This window comes from Ascaphus truei, chromosome 6 (assembly GCF_040206685.1).
Source record: "Ascaphus truei isolate aAscTru1 chromosome 6, aAscTru1.hap1, whole genome shotgun sequence".
NCBI lineage: Eukaryota > Metazoa > Chordata > Amphibia > Anura > Ascaphidae > Ascaphus > Ascaphus truei.
In genome coordinates, this window is record NC_134488.1 from 105,681,698 (window position 1) to 105,695,750 (window position 14,053).

At 45.5% G+C, this 14,053-nt stretch overlaps 1 protein-coding gene across 4 annotated transcripts in view; it reads left to right on the forward strand.

Moving 5' to 3' along the window:
* FLT3LG (fms related receptor tyrosine kinase 3 ligand) overlaps nucleotides 1-14,053 on the forward strand; it is an 86,551-nt gene that overhangs the window by 30,249 nt on the left and 42,249 nt on the right. Inside the window, exon 1 of one of the 4 annotated variants that reach the window (XM_075605571.1) lies at nucleotides 422-1,390. The exons of 1 other annotated variant lie outside the window; for it this stretch is intronic. The gene's annotated coding sequence lies outside the window, so the exon portion shown is untranslated. Of the gene's footprint in view, nucleotides 1-421; nucleotides 1,391-14,053 lie in introns of those variants that run through there. 2 more of the 4 variants (XM_075605572.1, XM_075605569.1) reach the window with 2 other exon arrangements.

Below are 14,053 nucleotides of genomic sequence, written 5' to 3' on the forward strand. Positions count from 1 at the left end.
CTTGCTCAGGGTTATTTAATTCTGTTCTTGCACAGCATTTTGGGCAATGTGGTTCCTAGAATATGATTGACTGGGCAGTTACTAGATACAAGTGGTGCACTGCTAGAGAGAGAGGTCGGGGCTCAAGAGCTAGAGCCTATCAGAAGGGGAAGGGGCTGTCACTTTGGAAATGCTTCCTACATTAGAAACATTAAAAATGTGTTTAAAACATTCTTTTTTTTATTTTTTTATTTAAATGCTACAAGTATTTTCTTATAGTACAGGACTGACTTTTTTTTTTTTTTTTTTAAAACAAGTAGGATATTGCTTGAACTGCTGCTTTAAAACCCTTTTACTTGTATTGGGTTGGACTTGTAACTCTGAGAATGGAATTAACAAGCCAAAGTCCTCTGCTGATAGTGTGACTCTTTAGTAACTGTAAATGACTATGGATGCATCTCCCCTCCCCTTATCCTGTGTTTTTACTTTCTGTTAATGTACCTCACCCAAACTATGTGCCAGACTTTCATCCATGTGTGACTTACAGCAGGGGGGCTCAACTCCAGTCCTCAAGCCCCCCCAACAGGTCAGTTTTTTGAGCCACCTGTGCTTACGCTGGGATATCCTGCAGCCGTCTGTAGGTGTGTTTGCACTCAGATAATAATTGTGCTTGCTCAGGCCTGCAGTCTGCATCCATCCCTCCCTCCCAAGGAGGGAAGTTGCAAAACTTTCACTTTTTATTTAGCCGCAGTGAGAGCAGCATGAGGCGCAGGCAGAGACGGCTGGTGGAGCCCGTGGGACTGTGCGTGCTGCTCTCATTAGCACCCGCAGAGACAGCTGGAGGGAGGCGCAAGGCGGGGGCTGAAATCGCGTGTGCAGCGCCAGAACCGCAGGGACCTGGGCTGAACATCGCTTAAAGCAGCCGGGGATTTTGCACACTAGCATAGACTGCTGCACAGGATATCAGACTGCACTGGGTATCCGGAGTGGGGAGCTGCTCTGAGCATTGGGCTATTATTGCCTAGAGGCGAAGAACTGAAACAGGGTAACTCCACTGCCCTTGGTATCTGGTGCTTGGCTGTTGGGTACTTGGGCTACCTGGAGTGGAGCAAGAACATGGTGGTGTGAAGACTGGGGCATTTACTGAATCGAGACATTATAAAAGCAACTGCACGTGTTATCCGGGGTCGCTGGACAGGCTATGGCTGTGCATTAGGGGCTGGGGATTCCAGCTTATCACTAGGAGCGGGGGCGCTGTGTCAAAGTGTTGAACAAGAACAATAAAGAGACTTTAGCACAGACTGGAGCCTGCTAGGAATCAGGAGATGGCTTCATGTCCAGTGATGATAGAAGATGGCCAGAGTCAGATGCACCAGGACTAGCAGCGAGATACAGAAGGTCAGATACTCGGGTAAGTCAGCTGTTAACAGGAGAGGTCATACATGGCACCGAAACGTTGGCTATGTTGTGTTTTTTTGGGGGTTTGATGATTTGTACAGACAGGGGAAGGTTTGAAAGTTTAAAACCATCACATTTCAATTGACATGAGATCATTTCATTTGCGCATCTGCTTTTTATGCCTCAGGCAATAATGGGAATTACTTCAACTCTGCATCATTGCTGCTTTCTCTCGTTGCAGTATTGCAGTTTGCACTAATGTCATTTTTAGTGTGTCCAGTCTCACACAGAAACCTAACCCAAGGCAGTGGTTGAAGTGAGATGATACTAGGTGGTATTAAGTCACAATACAAGTTCATTCTCTTTTATGGGGATCAGGTGAGAGGATCTATGTTAAAAGATGCTTTTTTAATTGTATATAGCATAATATTGAGGAAAAAAAAAAAAAAACTTTTAAATGCTGCCTGAGCATTTTTGCTTTAGTGTCTAAAATAAACAGGACATCCTGCCCTCTTGATGCCACTTCTACCACTGCTTAAAGCATCCACTCCCCACAACATTATTGTTGTACCCTTTCCTGAACCAGGGGTACCCCTTGTGCTGATCCGTGGTCCACGGGCTGTTCCTGAGATATTTGTAGTTATTTTTGCGCCTGTAGAAATGACAAATATGGCCAATGGGTCACCAATAGAAAGGCCCAACATCATTGGTTGCAACTTTCTATTGGACGCCGGAGCAAAGATGACGCCGGTTCAGGTAAGTTTTTTTTTAAAAAAGGGGGGAGCTAGTGGGACTGCTGCTTTAAAACATACACAAGCTAGAGACCAAACTATTCCTTCTGCAATCTGTTCACTCCCTCTGTCTCTGATCCCATTGGGAGTTGGCAAGTAATGTACTTTGCCTTCTGCAATAGCACATACCTGTACTTGCAAAGCAAGAATTTCCTCAAGTACTTTATATCGGCTCATTTCCATTGTTTGCTATGAGATAATGGGGAAAGACAAGGATGCACACCTGTCTGAGACATGCCAAGGCACTACAAGTGGTTTTTTAGTACACTGTAGGGTGGAGGGTGTTGTCTATTTGTTTGTCCACCATCATTTTTTTTTTTTTTTTAAATGTATCTTGTAGTTAGAAACTTGAGTTTTTTCAGGTGAAAGAAAAGTGGAGCAATTGCACATTCCTAACTACAGAGATCAGTCACTTGTCACCAACACACCCAGGATCATGCAAAGTCATATTAGGCATTTACATATTTTTATTGGAGCAGTTGTCGTCACCTAATGAAGTGGGTTTCCCCAAAATGTTGTGCAAGCTAACACCTGTGCTTCAATAAACATATTGAAAGGGCCATCCGACTTTGATATTAATGATCTTGAGTGAATTCGAGACAACGTACTGGATTTCTGTGAAATAGCTGAGCGCAAAGGGATTCTATTATCCATCTTCATTGCAGCACAGGGTTGTGCTTCTATAAGTGTGAGTGCCTCTACTATTTTTTTTTTGTTTAGTGATTGTTCTATTCTAAGGCTTTGTCCCCACTGGCGATGAGCGCCGGGTATCCTTAAAATCTTCGAAAGTGCTCGCGGGGGGACGACGACGCTGCAGGGGAAGCTGAGCGCGCTAGAAAGTTTTAAAAAATTGTTTATCTGAGCGCCGTGAGCGTGTGTGCCCGCGCATACGCACGCGCGTCACGTGAGTGGAGACTTGCATAATATATATATATATGTATGTGTGTGTGTGTGTGTATGTGTGTGTATATATATATATGTGTATATATATATATATATATATATATATATATATGTCAGTTCGCCAAGCGCCACCCGCTCAGCGCTAACGGGGACGCAGCCTTAACTACAGTTAGAGAGATCAACAAGAAAGAGCAAGATCGCAACTTAGTTGCACTCTATATACGAAATTCGAGATTATTTTATACTAATTTCATTCATCTTTAATCGAAAATAAATAAAAAGTGGTTATGATTGGTAAAAACACTGGTGGCCAATCACGCATGAACACAGAATAACAAACAAAAAATAAAAAAAACTATAAGGGAAACTCTCTCTGTGTGTGGAATGGATACATAAGCATATATGTTAGCTCAGCGGTGTGCAAAGTGTGGGGCGCTGGATTTGTCTGGGGGGGGGGGGGGTGGTTGCAGAGGCCCAGTGCTCTTACCTGAGGCATTTAAATTAAATGCTGGGGTATCGCGTGAGGCCCCTGCAACTCTAAAACTTACCTGGACTCTTACGGCGTCACTTGTGTCCATGGCAACGCGGGTCGTACGTGACGTCACATGTCAAATGACGCTGCAGGTCGTGTGATGTGACCCTGCAGCGTCATTTGACGCCGCGTGAGGTAAGGAGGGGGTGGCGCAGAACCAAGAGGAGCAGGCAGGGGGTTGCAGCAAAAAATAATTGTGCGCCCCTGTGTTAGACCAAAAATGATTAAGGAGGTCTTCAGGCCTGCACAGCTCCAGTCCTCGAGGACCCCAAACAGGCCAGGTTATCAGGATATCCCTACTTCAGCACAGCTGGATCAATTAGTGGCTCAGTATGACTGTGCCACTAGTTGAGCCAGCTGTGCTGAAGTAGGAATATCCTGAAAACCTGGCCTGTTTGCGGCCCTCGAGGACTGGAGTTGTGCAGGCCTGGACTCTAGGTGTTATCTAGATGGATTGTACTAATCAGAGAGACTGACACCAAAACAGTGGAGCGACCCCTTCGACTGCCGGGTATGCAGTCTGGCTGGCAGAGACAGGAAGCGCTGTCCATAGGATGGATATTCCCTGTAGGCCAGTTGTACAGCAGGATTAGCTTCCGAGAGGTTATAGCAATTGAAGTAACTTTGTCCCAATTGATGCAATTATGTACTAGTACAGGAATGTATTTGAGTTAACTCTAGTTGGATGTTGCAGATTGGCACTGTAAAGTGCGACATTCCCAGTTAAATTAACAAAGTACCACTTGATGTTATTATTAACTAATGCATGGATGTGTTAGGCTGTGCGTCGCTCGCGTGTTGCGAAGAAAAGGCCGTACCTCTAGGAGGCAGGCCATGGAGCGCGTGACTGTGCGCGCGATTCCTGGGCAGGCAAAATAATTTGATTTTGTCGCACGATGGCCGCATCACGTGAGCGGTTCAGCCAATGAGGGCGAACCGCTCACGTGACATCACAGGCACGCCTCCCCGTCGCGTCTCCCCATCCCAAGGCCACAAATCGCCTCTGGGGCAGGCGTGTGTGACGTCACACACTGTCGCGCCCGCCTACTTTATCCGTGGTCTTAGTGTTAACCCCAGTTGGCTGTTACAGATACGCACTGTAAAATGTAACGTTCCCTGTAGTGGCAATGCGAGTTCCCCTTTACGTTTAATAAAAACAGCGTAGATTGCTGCTTATGCAATCCTTCTGAGATCCACACTGTTAAGGCCAGTGATATCTGGCTGACTAGGTGGGGGAAACCCTGGAATATTGGATCCCCGTTAGACAATGTAAGGTTGCTCATCCCTTGTGTCTTCCTATTGGCTCACGTGACACAGGAGCTTTAAACTGCGCAGAGAGACCGGCAACCCCTACGGACAATGGCGGATTTAAAATATTGACGCCCATAGGCACTTACCTCAGCCTGTCTCCTCCTGCAGCGCCGCCCTCCTCCTTGTTGCCATGTGACGTCACGTTGTCATGGCAATGCCTTGCCATGTGAGGTTGCAGCGTCATTTGACGCCGCGATGCTGCAGAGGGAGGAGGGGTGCGTGAAGGAGAAGGTAAGAGACCTGTATAGAGGCCCCACGGTCTCCCCTGGCAATCAATGGGGGAGAGAGTGGGGCTTCTGAATATGGGGATAAAAAACAGAAAATGTGCCACCCCCAAATTTCGCTGCCCAAGGCCTGACCCTAATGGGAAATCCGCCACTGCTTACGGAGGTAAGAATCTGGGGAAGCAAGGAGTCCCAGAGCTGAAACCAACGCAGTTCTGCCCCGGAGACCTCCTGCTTCAAACCTATTAAAACAAAAAAAGCATAGTATCACCTGGAGTGCTCCTTAAGCATAATTATGGATAACTTATTATCTTTGAAAAGTACTTCAATTGCATAAACATCCTTATTTGAAGGAGAATGTTGTGGGAGTCTGAGGCTCGGAACTCATTATTAACTTAACGCTATGCTAATAGAAGTTAATGTATCATTAGGCGATAACAGGGATCTTTGAAAGCTCTATAACGCAGAGTTTAGTGCAGTTTTGGTTATGTCAGGGCATTGCGTTGGCTATAACGAAAGTTGGTGATAATCATATGCACAACAGGCGTTCCTCGTAACATCGCAAATCCACAGACCTCGTTAACATTAACGCGGCTATTTACTGATGCTAGTTAAGGCCGCCTGTAGTGCCAGCGACGGCGACGCGTGACGTCACCCGTCGCCGCTAGCGAAAGTTGTATTTCGCTTTGTTGCGGCGGCGCAGGCGACCAGGGCATTGATTGGTTCAGGGTCTGTCACATGAGACCACAGCCCCTGAAAAATCAAATATTCCTGCCTTCCGAAAATCACGTCGCCCCGTCGCTTTGTCGCCACATCACGCTTACTATAAGCACACGCGCGGCGACAATGCATTTGATTTCGGGCGACGTCGCCGTCACTACAAGCGCGGCCTAAGTCTCATTTTAACTTGGCGTTAATCACATCCAGACCCTTAACGAAGCTGCACGTTATGTCAGCTTCACATAGCATGGGATATACCAATATTAATTTTGCAATGACCACAGGACCACTGCTTCACTTTCCTATATTGCTAGCATCTAAACGGCTGTATATAGGATACATGACATTATTGAATACAAATAATTATATATATTTTTACAAAAATCTTCAACCGATATGCGCAAAGGTTTTTAAAATATATATTCTAAACTGAAATACAGTGTAGTGAGTGTCACCATCCACACTGCCAGAATACTTGAAATTAATATGTTTGAGCTAATGATTGATAACTGATGTAGCATGTTGCTAATGTAGCTAATGTAGCTAATGTAACTCATAAACAGTCTTATGTGTAATTATAGTTTGGTGAAGGAATGGTGCCTCCACGATTTGCCATGGCATCACGTGGGTGTGCGTGTAATGGAGCTATTATTGTGTTTTTATAACATTCTTACATCTGTATTAGCAAGAACGGGGTGATTGAAAAAAAAATTCGTTAACATTGCTCGTCTGCGCATGCGCGTACCGACGAGACGGAGGAGTTCCTCTTATCGCAGACAGGGCTTTGTCATAGCGTCCGGGTGAGCGTCTGGGTGGGGCGTGACTCTCTGGGACTGTGAATTGACTTGATATGTGGTAGGGACTCCTCCTGAACGTAGTCGTGCGGCGCATGCGCTAGAGGAGCGATTCGTATTGGTTAATGTGGATTTGTGACGTCATTGTTTTGGCACCAAAAACGTCAGTCAGCTGTATTTAAATGTTTGGTATACCGTGTATGGCACTTCTTGATAAAGTGCACTAGCACGAAACGCGTAGAAGGGTTGCAGCCCTCTATTTTATGGCTTCTCAATAAAGGATTTCGTTTGCCAGACCTGCTTCCTCACTCATTGCTGTGCGCTGCACACTCTTCGCATTATGTGTAATTATAGCACCTTTCTTAGGCTGCGCTTATAGTGCCGGCGACGCGACATCGCGGCAAAACAAATGTATTGCCGCCGTCGCATGCCTTTATAGTAAGCGCGACGGGGCGACGTGGCAGTGCAATATTTGGTAGCCAGTCAAATTTGATTTTTCAGAGGCTATCGCCACATGTGACAGCTTCTGAACCAATCAATGGCCAGGTCACTTGCAACGTCGCTGCAAAGCAAAATACAACTTTCGCGGGTGACGTCATCCATCGTGTCGCCGTCGCACGCACTATAACCGCGGCCTTACTGAGTTACTTTGCTTACATTACTGTGCTTCATTCTTATATCCATGCACAGCTGCATAATTTTTCTTATACAGCTGCAGCCGAGGATAATGCAGGGAGAGGGAGGAAAGTACAAAAAAACAATGTCCCCATCAATGTAACTGTATGTATTAGTAGGATGATCACAAATACTATACATTTTTCACTGTCCTGAGCGTATTGACCCACCCTTAACCTCCCTTACTAATGTTACACCTAACCTTCAACTCCAGAATCAATGTCATGGTAATAATATATGCCATTACCCCTGTAGAGAAAAATTCCTATATTGTTGTGCTACATAGGTATTTTTTTTACTGTTACTTCTCAGTATTTAGTATGGTATTATATAACTATATAAAAAAAAGGAACATGCTACAGAACATGAATAAACAAATTATGAGCATCATGCTCTTTTTGGCTTGGAAGGAGTGCTTGTGCTGATCCCACGTTGGCATCTTAAGCCACGCCGAGGCTCCTGAGGGGGTGTTACTGGAGCTTGGAGTGGACACTTCACTGGGATGGCTCACAGGCATAATCACTACTGAGGGTGGTCTGAACACGTCTATGGTCTGCTGCATCATAGTGACTATCTGGTGATATTTTTTCTGGCCTGTGTTGATGCCCTCAGCACAGCCATGGCCTCCCGATGCCATCTGCGGGGCTCCCTTATTTGCAGAGCTACATACCGAATATATTGGCTGCAAAGATACCAGGTCCCCCAGGTATTGGAAACTTTGAGACTCCACAGTTGCAGCCAGAGGGGCCACAGATGCAGCTATAGCAACAGCCGGAGGGGCCACAAGTGCAGCCTGGAGCAGTCGCCTGAGCCACAGGTGCAGCCGGAGGTGCATCTGGAGAAGTAACAAGTGCAGCCATAGCAATAGCTGGAGGGCCACAGGTGCTGAGGAAAATCCAGCATCAGATGGATCATCAGCCACTGTGAGTTTGAGGATGACACACTACTCCGTTTCAGTTGCCTGAGACGTGTCCATCTGTGAACCACCACTCGCTGACACTTGTCTACGAGATCGCCTTATGAAGAAGGGGGTGGAGGGGGAAGTACCATTATATTCATTATTGTATTGTATGTCTTTATTTATATAGCGCCATTAATGTACATAGCGCTAAACAGTAGTAATACACGTGGTAATCAAATAAATAACAGATAATATAAATAACAGATCATGGGAAGAAGTGCTTCAGACATAAAAGTAACATTAAGGAAGATGAGTCCCTGTTCCGAGGAGCTTACAGTCTAGTTATTCACAAAAACTATGTAGAAATGATGTGTAACATTCTGTTCAGAAAATGTATATGTGTGTAAATATATATATATGTCCTCCCTTATCTATCTATAACCCCTTCTTGCCCGGCTCCCACTAAGGAGGGTCACAACTAAGTGCGAGGTAGAATGGGTCGGTGTTGGTGTTTACACTCTCATACCTCTTTCTCAGGGTGCTGGCGTCTGGGCTGACTGGTACTGCAAGCTGACATAAGAAGGGCTGTTATGTAACAGACTTATTGCTTTTATTGAGACGGGACATATTTCTTACATTCTTCATCCCATGGTGCTAGATAGCTTCCCAGGGAGGCACACATGGCATCATCACCTTCCCTTGCCCACAGTTAAGGGAAACTTGACATTTCTGGCTCCATTGATCTGGCGTCACTCCCAAGTGTCGAGAAGTCAGGGAGCGCAGACACCAGGATAAACATGAAGGGGAAAAAACAACACAAATAATAGTGCAATACTGTATGGTTGAAGGATGGTAAAACTAAAATGGGAACATGGGAGGTGGACAAAAATGAAAATTGCTACACAGATGGATAAAATGACAAATGGATTTAGTAGGTAAACATCATGGAGCACACTGGTTGGCTGAACCTGTCACTCCCAAGTATTGTATTGTATGTCTTTATTTATATAGCGCCAAAAGTGTACTCAGCGCTTCGCAAAGAAAACAGTACAGGGAATTTTAAAAATACAATAAGTGATGCAAAAATCAGACAATGGGAAAGGAAATCCCTGCCCCGAAGAGCTTACAATCTAAGAGTTTTGAGGGGAAACTTACAGAGACAGCAGGTGAGGGAATAAGTGCTGTAGATGGGTGTGCTTGGCCACAATGGGTGGTATAAGTGACTGTGGGACAATAGCCACGAGTGCAGGCTATTGGGCTGCTTGATTTGTGGGGCAAGTTTTAAGGTTAGTCAGTGTTAAATGAAAAGGTTAACACCATTTACAGGGGAAGAGATGACAAGGAGCCGTGGGTGAGATCGGGTGTGTATGTCTGGCTTCAGGCTTAGGGGAGATCCCCAGCAGCAGGAAGGAGTAGATAGAGGGTGTGAATAGAGGATTTGTGTGGGTGTTTTTTATTGAGGGTTGTTGGGAGAGAGGTGTATAAATAATGGTGCAGTGGGGAAGTTGGAGAGAACAGGGACATTCACCAAGGAGTGAGGAAACGGTAAACAGAAAATGCAATAAGGTAGTAACTTCAAGACTCTGTGTATTGTAGGGATGTACTTCTCTCAAGGTTGCCATCTACCTGTCATCCTTACACAGCCCTAACAGTCCTTACTGTAGCAACCTGGTGTGCATAAGCCTTGGGTTGGCTTTAGAGCAACTCTAGCTGTGACATTTCCCTGGAACCCCTATTTAGGAATCCTTTATCTTGAAAGGTCACACACATCCTCCTTGAAAGAAACGTAGCATTTTCTGGCATCTTTAAATATGGTAGTGGCCATTTCTAGACAAGGGGACACTTCCATAATTGTAAAACAACAAAAGGTGACTGGACTTCTTCATTCAAAGTTACACATTAAAGACACTATTAACACCATACATTTAAGTAGGTGACTCCTCTCCTCTGGTGTTCTCCAGGAGCCTGGGGCCTGGAAGCTTCTGCAGCTCCTTTTATACCCATGTGTGATGTCACTATAATGCCCCTGTAACTAGGCAGGATACAGACATCCTTTACCTATCAGCATCCACAAATATCAGGTGACTGTTTCAGTAGGTTCTGGAACTAAGGAGCGGCCAGTCACCTTACAGGAGCTACTTTGGCAACATAAACTAACCACCTGAAATAAGCTACATAGAATAAGCGGTTTGAGTGCCTTAAATACTGCTACAATCACCGCTGTTATCCATTGGCTCTCGGGGGCACCAAAAGAGGGGGGGGGAGGAGGAGGAGGTGTTCCTTACCACGGAAGTGCGGTTTTAATCTTCACAGAAGCGGAACCCGGTGTACAAGAAGAATCTACACTAGGAGGTAAGACGGCCTTTCCTTAACTCCATTATGTTATACCCGGTCCCCCGACGGAACCCAAGCCCTCTGGGAACAGCTATTGTCCATTTAGGAGAGCGCTCACAGTGCCATTGATATCTCCAGGGCATTGTTTACTTCCCGACGGACCTCCCATTGAACCTCCTCCTGATCCAGGTATCTTTATATCCCGGAGCGCACAACAGGCTCATTCTACAGTGCATAGAATAAGCCACAGAGTTTGGCCTTTCCCATACATTAACCCATTACTTCCCTTATTTAGATTTTAGTAAACCCACTGGGGAGGTTTTATGTATAAAAAGCTCCTGACCCCGCTGAAGGCAATTATCCATTACCCAGAGGATTTTATTTGGGACCTGGGCTATCACCCAGCATGAAAGTAAGGACAATTTAAAGACTATCCCTTTTAAGTACCAGTGAAGTTGTTTCCCCTGTCAATAAGACAATAAAGGTTCTTTTGTGAAAAATACCTATGGAGTGGAGTGCTTAATGACGACCTACAAGGCAGCTCCATCACAAGTGGTGTTTGGAGTGAGATGCTGCGCCTCTGGAGGTCAGCGGATGAAACACATGTAGAGAACACCATAATAAAGAGCTGCAAGTCTAGGCAGAAAAAGACAACACTATACTATAAAACCCTTGAAAGAGACTGATAGAATTCGTATTATACATGTACTGTATGAGAGTTAATCTCTTTTGTGAGCGTTGTGATATATGAGGCACATACATCCTCTGTGACATGTATATTTTACTAGCTGAGAGAACTGGCGTTGCCCTGGTGTAAAATGTCCCGCTCCCTACTCTCTCTCCACTCCCCCTGTCTGTTTCTCCGCTCCCCCTCTCTTTCTCGGCCCCCCCCCCCCCCCATGTGCAGCTTCGGTCCCCCCCCCACTACAGTGTCCCCCCCCCCCCCCACACACACACACACACACACAATGTCGCACACACACACAATGTCACACACACACACACACACACACACACATACACACACAAGGGGACTGGAGGGAAGGGCATGTCCCGCGCGGCCACCACTGCCCTGCTCCCCCCCTCCCGCAATGTCCCACTGCGCGTGGCAGGAGGTGATGGCGGAGCAGCGGAGGATGAGGGGAGTCGTGTTGAGGGGGGAAGGCGCGCCGAGGGGAAGGTAGCTGGGAAGTGATCACTCAGTCTGGCCGGGCCGCTTTGCCTCCCCCCCCCGGCCAAGCAGGATTAAGTGCGCGGGGAGGTGAGCTGCGGGTGATGGAGGGGGGGGGAGCCGGCGGGGAGGTGAGCTTTGAGTGATGGGGGGGGATCCAGCAGGCCATGGGGTGGGGAGAAGAGGAAAGTTGCCAGGGTGGTTGTGCGTGTGTGCCCCCAGCTATGTCTGTGGCGGGCCATGCAGCGGGGTGAGGAGGAGAAAAGGAGAGTTGCCAGGGTGGTTGTGCGTGTGTCCCCCAGCTGTGTAGGCAGCAGTTGAGAGTTTGGCAGGTGAGCCAATGAGAGGCGTGCGGGGCGGGCCGGGCCACGGACCAATCTGATTGGCCAGAGGCTGAGTGACAGACCGACGGACCAATCAGATTGCCCATAAGAACGGCAAACATACGTTTTCAATTATATAGATGTATGTCATGTCATGTCATTGTGTCTTCTACCTTATCCTCATGGCCACTTAGTTTTTTGAGGATCATTATTTGTCTCCAGTCACTGCTAGTGGTCTGTCTCCACCCCATGTCACTTTATTTGGTGGAGACTTTAGCAGAGTGTGTATTATTTACTCGGTCTCTTTTCAGGGTTTAATAGTATAGTGATGTCCCTTTGAGGAGCTGTTTAGGAGTTCCTCTCCTTTTAACTCTTTCTCCCCTTTTTTTATTGCATTATTAATAAAGTGATAATATTAATTTGGTAAGCTTGCGTTCTCCCTTTGGGAACATTTCTGGTTGTGTGTGTGTGTGTGTGTGTGTGTATATGTGTATATGTGTGTGTATATATATATATATATATATATATATATATATACGTCCCTGAGGAAGGTCACGCTTGGGTGATCGAAACGTTGGAGGTGGTGCCATGTTACTCTGAATACAGCTTTATTGGAACTACTGGACTGTGTGCTGTCTCGTTTTTTCCGGACTCCACTCTGGTAAAATCTATTTTTTACATGTGCATATGGGACAAGCATCAGCATTTTTTCATTTGTTTACAGTGTGCCAACTGAGTGTGATTTTTTCATATATATATATAGATATATATATATATATATATATATATATATATATATATATATATATATATCTCTATATATATATATCTATATATATATATCTATATATATATATCCAATAAGTTGTATGTTGGTGCAATATGAACTATTGATAGTTCTTACCGTTTACATGCATCATTAATAGGGAGCCAATCAATTGCTAGAATGTTTCTGTGAGAGGTGGCAATTGTCATCATCGATTTGCCTCTGTCCATGAAGTGCGCAGAAGGTCCCTGTGATGAGCACCAAGTGAGGCTACCCATGTGGTAAGCACCCCCCACAAAGGAAGGAAATAAGCCAGGATAGGTAGACCATGCCCTGTTACTTAAATCAGGAAAGAGTGAAGCAGCTGTGAGATAATTACTATAAGCAGTTGTCCCCAGGTGCGATAATCAGAATAACCCCAGAGATGGGCACTGAGACAAGATAGCAGTAAAGTAATGCAAGAAGAGTAACTTTGAATGATATTGTTCATGTAACCAGTACTAAGAATGGGCCTCTTCAGGGATGCAATAATGTACCTGGGGCAGAGGTAACCTGCTCATAATGAATAAAGCCTGTCCTGTTATACCTACAAAGTTACTGGCGCCCATCTTTATAGTCTTTAAAGTATACCCAGCTGGCGTGGGTCAACACCCCTGACAAAGGTATGCACCCAGAGCATCATTTGTTTACATAAATGTCTTTAAACTCCCTTAATGCCGAGCAAAGAGGATTAAATGTAATTTACAGCCCCATGCACACCTTGGTTCCTGGAATACTATGTGTTTTTTAAATCCCACCGTGATTCGGGTCAATAGAAGGTGCAATGGCTGACGTTGCAGCTTCCTATTGCCCTGCTTGACACTGGAGATTTAAACTAGCTACTTTTACTTAGAACTATGTCTGAAATCGAGTGATCCCCATGGCTGAAAACAGCGAGCACCAGCTGCTAGAACCTGTGGATCCCATCTTGGTGAGAAGAGGAGGTTAAAAAACGAACAAAGGGAACTTCTGGATTAATACAAATATCTCTAATTGTATTTATTGTGCATAGACTAATCCAGAATATTACATTAACTAAAACATCAGAGCAAGTATTTGCCAATTTGGTGCCATGTGGACATTGTACTCCTGTCCTCAAAGGAAGCAAGTTGGCATTGCAACAGTGTAGATATAGAAAGTTCACTTAGGCTGCGCTTATAGTGCCGTCGCCAGTGACGCAACATCACAGTCG